This window comes from Megascapheus bottae, chromosome 19 (genome assembly GCF_031878675.1).
Source record: "Megascapheus bottae isolate mThoBot1 chromosome 19, mThoBot2.hap1, whole genome shotgun sequence".
Classification (NCBI taxonomy): domain Eukaryota; kingdom Metazoa; phylum Chordata; class Mammalia; order Rodentia; family Geomyidae; genus Megascapheus; species Megascapheus bottae.
This window is the reverse complement of record NC_143527.1, coordinates 29782828-29790448: the sequence shown is the minus strand read 5'-3', so window position 1 is coordinate 29790448 and position 7621 is coordinate 29782828.

Below are 7621 nucleotides of genomic sequence, written 5' to 3'. Positions count from 1 at the left end.
CCGTAGTAAACTTCATCTTCTTGAAAAGTTAAAAAACAAAGTTAAGGTATTTCAAATTATAAAAAGTATATTTCACTAATGTAAAAGGAAATTCCTGTTGTACTTTTATGTTTTTTTATATTACATAGTCTAAAATTTTTTATTATGTTGCCTTTAAAATTTGGTGCAGTTCTTTTTACTATTTTGTATACACATAGTAGGTTTTAAATATGTGATTGATATAAACCTAACCAATCTGAGCCAGTCAGAGTTGCAGAATGAAAACTTGAAGCACTGAATAGATTAATCCAAAGGAAAAATTTTTTAAACACAGATTCTAGCTGAAGAATACAACTATAAACAAATTGTATTTATATAGTACTTAGTATATTTGAAGACTAGTGATATTTCTCCCCATAATTTTATCTTTGAAACCTTATTGTAAAGCTATTTCCTTCTTGTTACAGAAGGAAATACTAAGAACATTATTTCTTTCATGCACAATTGATAATTGCAGTCTCATGACTAAGATATACTAAGCTGTGTAATAGTTCTTCGCCTCAGACTTAAATAGTCAATGTTTCTCACTAGCTAAAATTAAACTTGTTAGAAACTTGATACTGTATTCTGCAAACATACCTAAATTTAAAGAGATGCATTCAAAGCTGAAGGTGTATATGTATGTATGCTTTCTATGTGTACGCATATACACACACATCTATATATACTCACACATAATTTCGCATGCAGTTTTTCAGGTTGTATACAGAATTTCTATTAAGGGTTTAAAAATGGACTACCAGTATAGGTTTGAAGTATTTCTCTGATTTGATTAAATTTTGTATGTCACCAAATTTTTAAAAAAAATAAGTCATGTTAAATGGTATAGTTGGCTGCTATTACACCTTATAAATTAAGTTTACACACACAAATACTTGCTTATCTATGGTGCTCATTTGTTACTCTCAAAAATAATGTGTGACTGACGTAGTGAGATAGATTTTGCCAGCCACTATTTCACTACTTTTAAGTCAAAACTAGGTTTGTTCTTAATATTCAGTAACAGGAATTATAATGTATCCTGTAGGTGGGCCAAATCATAGGATAAAAGATGAAGGATGGTTTTACTGACATTCCATACTAATATACAATGTTTATGCTTTCTTTGAACACAAAACCTCTGAAGTAGTTTGCTGCTAATATATCCATATATTGTATAAAAAGGTATATTTTGGTTTCCTTAAAACCCTTGTTGACTTTTCTACAGTGAACATTTTTTTTACTTGATTTAATAAAAATGTTAATTTTGGAAGTGGAGTTTTGTAAAAATGCTTTTAGTCAGTTACTTTATTTATAGATAGTAATACAAATCACATACAAAAAGCCATACATCTTAATGCCTTTGTTCTGCATTCTAAGAATGGTGTTTACTGTGTGGCTCAGCATTTTCTCTGTGTTACATGATTGTAATTTTAAGAATAGTTGTATAATGCACTCTTTTTCAAAGGAGACTTCTGACAGTTTTTTCCAGTTTAAAGCAATAATTTTAGTAGATTCTTTCAAAGTTTAATGTATTGAGTATGTCAATTTAAACCATTTTGGGCTTTGCAAACTTTATATTAAAAGAAAAATTGTAGTAGAGATCACCTTGTGTTTTAAAGTTTGTGGATGACAAATAATAATAGACTTTTGTGTATCTTATATAGATGCTTTTCATAAGGAAAATAGTGACTTTTCCCCTACTTTTCTCTAGGACCTCCTAAGTAAGGAAATAATTGTTTAAAATCTCCCTCTTTTTATGGGCTTTACAGTTTTATTCATGGACATTAAATTCATAGAGAGAAGTCCTTATTTCAGTATTTCTAACAGCTGAGTCAGGCTAAAGGATGAAAACTGTATTAGTACTCTGATAACTAAATTTCCTAATACCATTTAGAAAGCTATTCTCTCAACAAATTATAGTTTATGTTAAACACAGAGTCTTACTTGAGATGTATTACTTTATTTTTCAATTAAAAGTGGTTTTCTCCTAGTTGTGTATCTGAAGTTTTGTCTATAGTCATACATTTAACTCTTAGTTAACAATTTAACTCTGATTTAACTCAGTACTCAAAGACTTCAATATTGCAAAAATACCTTTTGCACTTTAAAAGGTGGACAGTGGAGAACTACCACATGCTTGTATTTACTATTTTTTGGATAAAGAAAACCTGTTTTCAAATCTATTTCAAATACTAAACACATTATAAAGCTGGCTTTTTTTGGGAGGGGTGGGGTCATGGGGCATGAACTCTGGGGCGTTCGTTGTCCCTGAGGTCTGCAGCTCAAGGCTATGACCCTAATCCTTGAGCCACAGCACTTCTTCTGGATTTTTAGTGGTTAATTGGAGATAAGAGTCTCAAGACTTTTTAGTGCCCGGATTGGCTTTGAACCGTAATCCTCAGATCTCATCCTCTTGAATAACTAGGATTACAGGCATGAGCTATTGCGCTGGCTTATAAAGCTATTTTATAAAGTGTCCAGGCAGCATGGTTTTAAGACCTACTAAGTAGAAAGTTAATTGGTTAATAAATACCTTTATATAGAAAAATTACCCTTAAATAGCATCTTAGGCAAGAATACATTGCCAAATACAGCAGGCTAACTTTTTTTGAATTTCTTGCTCAAGTAACAAGATGTAGAAGAGGATCAGGAACTTTGAGAAAGTGGTTATTACAACCCACATCCATACTAATAGTAATTGTTTTATGTGGGGTTTACAGAGAGCAATCACTGCACACTGATCTCTTCAGCTATCTTAGAATTAACTGTGTAACAAGTGTTCTTTTCTTTTGGTGCTTGAGATTGAATTTGGGATCTTGCCTGTACTAATAGCAGATGCTGCACTGCTACATTATGTCCCCCAGTCCCTGAAAATGGGGTTCAGAAGAGTGCAGTAATGGAAAGTACTTGGTGGTGGTACATGTCTGTAATTCTATCCCTAAGAAGACTGAGAGTGTTCGAAGCCAGTCTGAAGTTAATATAGACTCTGGAAGAGGTGACATTAATCAAGATGCTTTGCAAGGATAAACATGTTGAATTGTGTTTTCTGTTGACAGGGACTACTCATAAACATTAGGCTTAGTTCTTAAAATTCTTAAGTAGAGCTGGGTGCCGGTGGCCTATGCCTGTAACTTTTCAGGAGGCTGAAATCAGAGGATCGAAGTTCAAAGCCAGGCCAGGAAGAAAACTGATGTGACTCTTTTATCTCCAGTATATTACCAAATTATGGGGAATGGAGCTCTGGTGCAAAGTGAGAGAGCAGTAACCTTGAGCACAGAGATAGCTCCAGGCCCTCAGTGCAAGTCCTAGGACTGGCACAAAAGTAGGTTTTATTAAGTTCCTTCAGTCTTTTCTCCCTTCAAGGCTAGTACTGTAGCACTTGAGTCACAGTTGCACTAGGGGTCTTTTAGTGGTCAATTGGAATCTGACTTTACTGGCCAGACTTTACGGACCAGGTTGGTTTCAAAATTCAGTCCTCAGATATCAATATCTTGAGTAGCTACGATTACAGGCATGAGCCACCAGTATATACAGGAACTGTACAAGGGTATTTTATTGAGATTTTCCCATGCATGCATTAGTGTACTTTGGTTAAATCCACTCCCACTTACCCCTTCATAACTTCACTTTAAAAAAAAATAGTAGTGCCTCTGGGTGCACTTATTTAAATTTTAGCACTATTATTTTTCCTTCTTCGTTTTATTTCTCACTTCCCCATGTGGTCAGTTTCTCAGTCACAGGGTACAAGTCCAAGGCTACACTGATCCATTTAAGCAATATTAAATCATTTGTGACAGTGAAATATTTAATCTGCCAGTGGCTCAAATGATATTGTGCCTGGTAAGTACAAAGCAAGCCCCAGTATAATCACAAAAACAATTACAAATCACTTGTGTAAGATGCAGTGAAATACTGAGGGTTCAAGTATATTTTTTTTTAGTATGTGGTCCCATAGGATTTTAAGTTGTGGCCAGAATAGGCTCTGTAATTACACCTTACCTCAAAGACAGGGAGCAGGAGAAGATAGATCTACTGCACAGAATTTAAGAGCAATTAAAGGGTGACTGTGAGCTATGGAACACTGATAAAATCAGAGGAGTTGCAGCCATTCAGTGGTAAGGGAGGGCATTTCAGCTCTGTGAATGATGAACCATGTTGAAAATGCAAACAATACGAGCACTTGGTGCCCACATCAAGAACTCGCAGCCCCAGTTTTGGACAACTTTTTTTTTTTTTTTTTTGCCAGTCCTGGGCTTGAGCTCAGGGCCTGAACACTGTCCTTGGGCCTTCCTCAAGGCTAGCATTCTACCACTTGAGCCACTGCACCACTTCTGGCTTTTTCTATGTATGTGGTACTGAGGAATCGAACCCAGATCTTCGTGCTTGCTAGGCAGGCACTCTACCACTAGGCCAAACTCCCGGTCCCTGGACAACTTTCTTAGCCTATACCCCTATACTTTGTGAGGACTAAAAGAATCAACATACACAGTGCCTGGGTTAGAACCTGCTGTCTTTACTGATATCCAATGTCATTCTGCCTACTGTTTTCTTTTCTTTTCTTTTTCTTTTTTTGCCAGTCCTGGGCTTGAGCTCAGGGCCTGAGCACTGTCCTTGGACTTTCTCAAGGCTAGAGCTCTACCACTTGAGCCTCAGCACCACTTCCGGCTTTTTTCTATGTATGTGGTACCGAGGAATCGAACCCAGGTCTTCGTGCATGCTAGGCAAGCACTTTAACCACTAGGCCAAACTCCCGGCCCTACTGTTTTCTTTTTATATGTGGTAGGTCTTCACTTTTTTATGTTTATTGGGAATGCTGGAAGTTTAGTTTGGGGTAGGTTTTTTTTTGTTGTTATTGTTTTTTTTTTTTTCCCTTGCCCTTTAGGACATCAGAACCTAAAGGGTTATTAGTCGCTATACATAGTTCCAACTTTTGTAGGAAGATCTGAGACACTGAAAATTTGGACTTTTAGGAAAACTAGCCAAGATGGGAGGAACAACTGATGCTTTGTTAGGTCAGTGATACATTGCTCGCGCAGGAGGACTTTGAAGTTAGGAAAGTTGCAGAAAGCAGACAGCAAAGTAGATGAGAACATTTATGAATAGTAGCCACAAGGTGGCAGTCTAGAACTGTCTTTCCCCACAGAGCGTTTGGAGACAGCAGCTTGGAATTGGGCCAGGGAGAACTGGGAAGGGAGAAAGACTGTGATTTGTAATCTCTGCTGCACATAGCTTCACAATTGTGTTTTATGTGTGAAACAGGACAGGTACATGTGCATACCTGAAGAGTCAAATTTCACCCATTTGCACAATTCATGAGCCTTGCTCTCAAGAAGCCTCAGAGTGGTCTGCCTTACAGGAATGGCTGCTTGCTTTCTGTGGTCTCTTTCCCACCCCAGTATGCCTTCCAGTATGTCTTCACAGGCCAGTTCAGGAATTCCCAGGGTAATTTTATTTGATTTTCATCCAATATGCCCACTTTAGAGCCCCACCCTCATGAATTGCTACTCTATTTCACTTAAAAATGTACAAATTAATATATCTCACAAATTATATGCAATCATTTCATAGTTATGTATATATATATATATATATACACACACACACACACACTGATTTGTGGGGAGGGCTTTCTCTTACTGTGTGCTTTCTCACACAGTAAGCTTAACTGAACCTATGGGAAAGAGGGGGAAGAAATCTGGAAAATGGCAGGTATGGACTGAGTAGCTGAGCCAACATTCAATATCAACCTGGCACTGGTGGGTCCTGTCTGTAATTCAGCTACTCAAGAAACAGAGACATAGTGAACACCAGTTTAGTATCAAAGTCCTCAGAAATAATCAGCAAATAATCAGTCCTCCAAAATAATCAGCAAAAGGTCAGACTGGAGGTGAGGCCCAAGTGATACTGTGTGCAAGTGAAAACAAGCATGGGGCACTGAATTCAAACCTCATATCATCATAAGCAAAAAATCCAAATGCTAAGCACTGAACTAGGAGACTCTAAGGGTTTACTGAAATAATTAAAAAGGCATGTTACTTACAGTGAATCCTATATACACTACTTAAATTAGACCTACAGCACTTGGTTGAAACTATGTACTATGGGTGAAGGCTGTCTTATCCTGTTTTCAAGGACTTATCACCTAGTAGATAAAGACAATAAGTCCATAACATATTCACCAAGGCACAGAAAAAAAAGTGTAGAATCTCTGGAGGAAGTCCCCATGAAGGGAATTGGAGTTGGCCTGGACTTTGAAAGCTGAAACAAGCTAGATAATAACTGGAGGGAGAAGTGTTCCTCCAGGATATGGCCAGGAGACAGGAAGGTGTGTGCTCAGGATAGATTAAGACAGCCAGAGTAGATAGAACAGAAAATGATTCAGGGTGTGGTGGGTAAGATAAGAGAGTCCTAGATGAGGCAGATCAAAGACTCCTGCAAGTCAAACCCGAAGAGTCTGTACTTGACCCCAGAAGAGCATAGGTCTTGATATGGTAAGACCCTGGTAGAGGATAAACTTTGGGAATCATATTTAGGATATAGTAGTCTGGGTGTTATTCAATTTTAGCATTTTGTTTTCTTAAAAGCAGCATCCAGCCATGCACCACTGGCTTCTGCTTGAAATCCTTGCTACTCAGGAGGCTGAGATCTGAGGATCACAGTTCAAAGCCAACACTGGGAAAGAGTAGAAAGAACTCTTTTAAACATACTAAAGTATATGGGCATACGTTACATCAATACAGTCTCTCCTATGAAAACATTATGTATATATATATATTATAATTCTTTTAAAACAATTTGGTGGTAATTTTTAGTCTTTTATTGTGTGTTTCTAATTTTTTTCTATTGTTATAATAAAGGCAATGTACAGAAGGGTTACAGTTACATACATCAGGTAAAGAGTACATTTCTTTTTGAACAATGTTTTCCTTCCCTTGTTCTCTCCCAATTTTTCCCTCCTGTCACCGGCTCACAAGTCGTAGAGTTCATTTTCAACATAGAATGCAGTGAGTACTACTGCTGCATTTGTCCACTTTTTGTCTCTCTATTTCTGTGCTCCCCTTACCTTCCTAACAACAGACAGACAGACAAGCACGACAGAAGGAAAAGATAACAAAAACAGCAATGGAGAAAAATGGTTTCCCTTTTTATGGAGTTCATTTTGATAAATATTATTTTATATGATCAGATGCGTATAAGCATCGCACCTTTTTGTTCCTCACCTAAGAGTATCCTCTGTTGGTCTTAAAATATATGTATTATATAATATATATACATGTATATAGATAAAACCATGTTTTTTTGAGATTACTTCCAAAATGAGAAAAATCTGATCTGTGAGATTTTTTTTTTCAATTGCAAAAATATGTATGAATATTAAATGTAACAACCAATGAATCTGACATATGATCCTTGGCAGAAGGTTTAATTAGACATTTATTGATTTTTGTCTCATAACTTTATTTCTAGTTGAAAGCAAATGATTTCCCCTGCTAGGTCTGTCTCAGGCATTTCTGTAGACAGCATTGTTCACACTCATTGGCCCTGGGCCCTGTTTCTATGGTGCTAATGGATAAAGCAGCTTGCCCAAAGTCCCATGCCT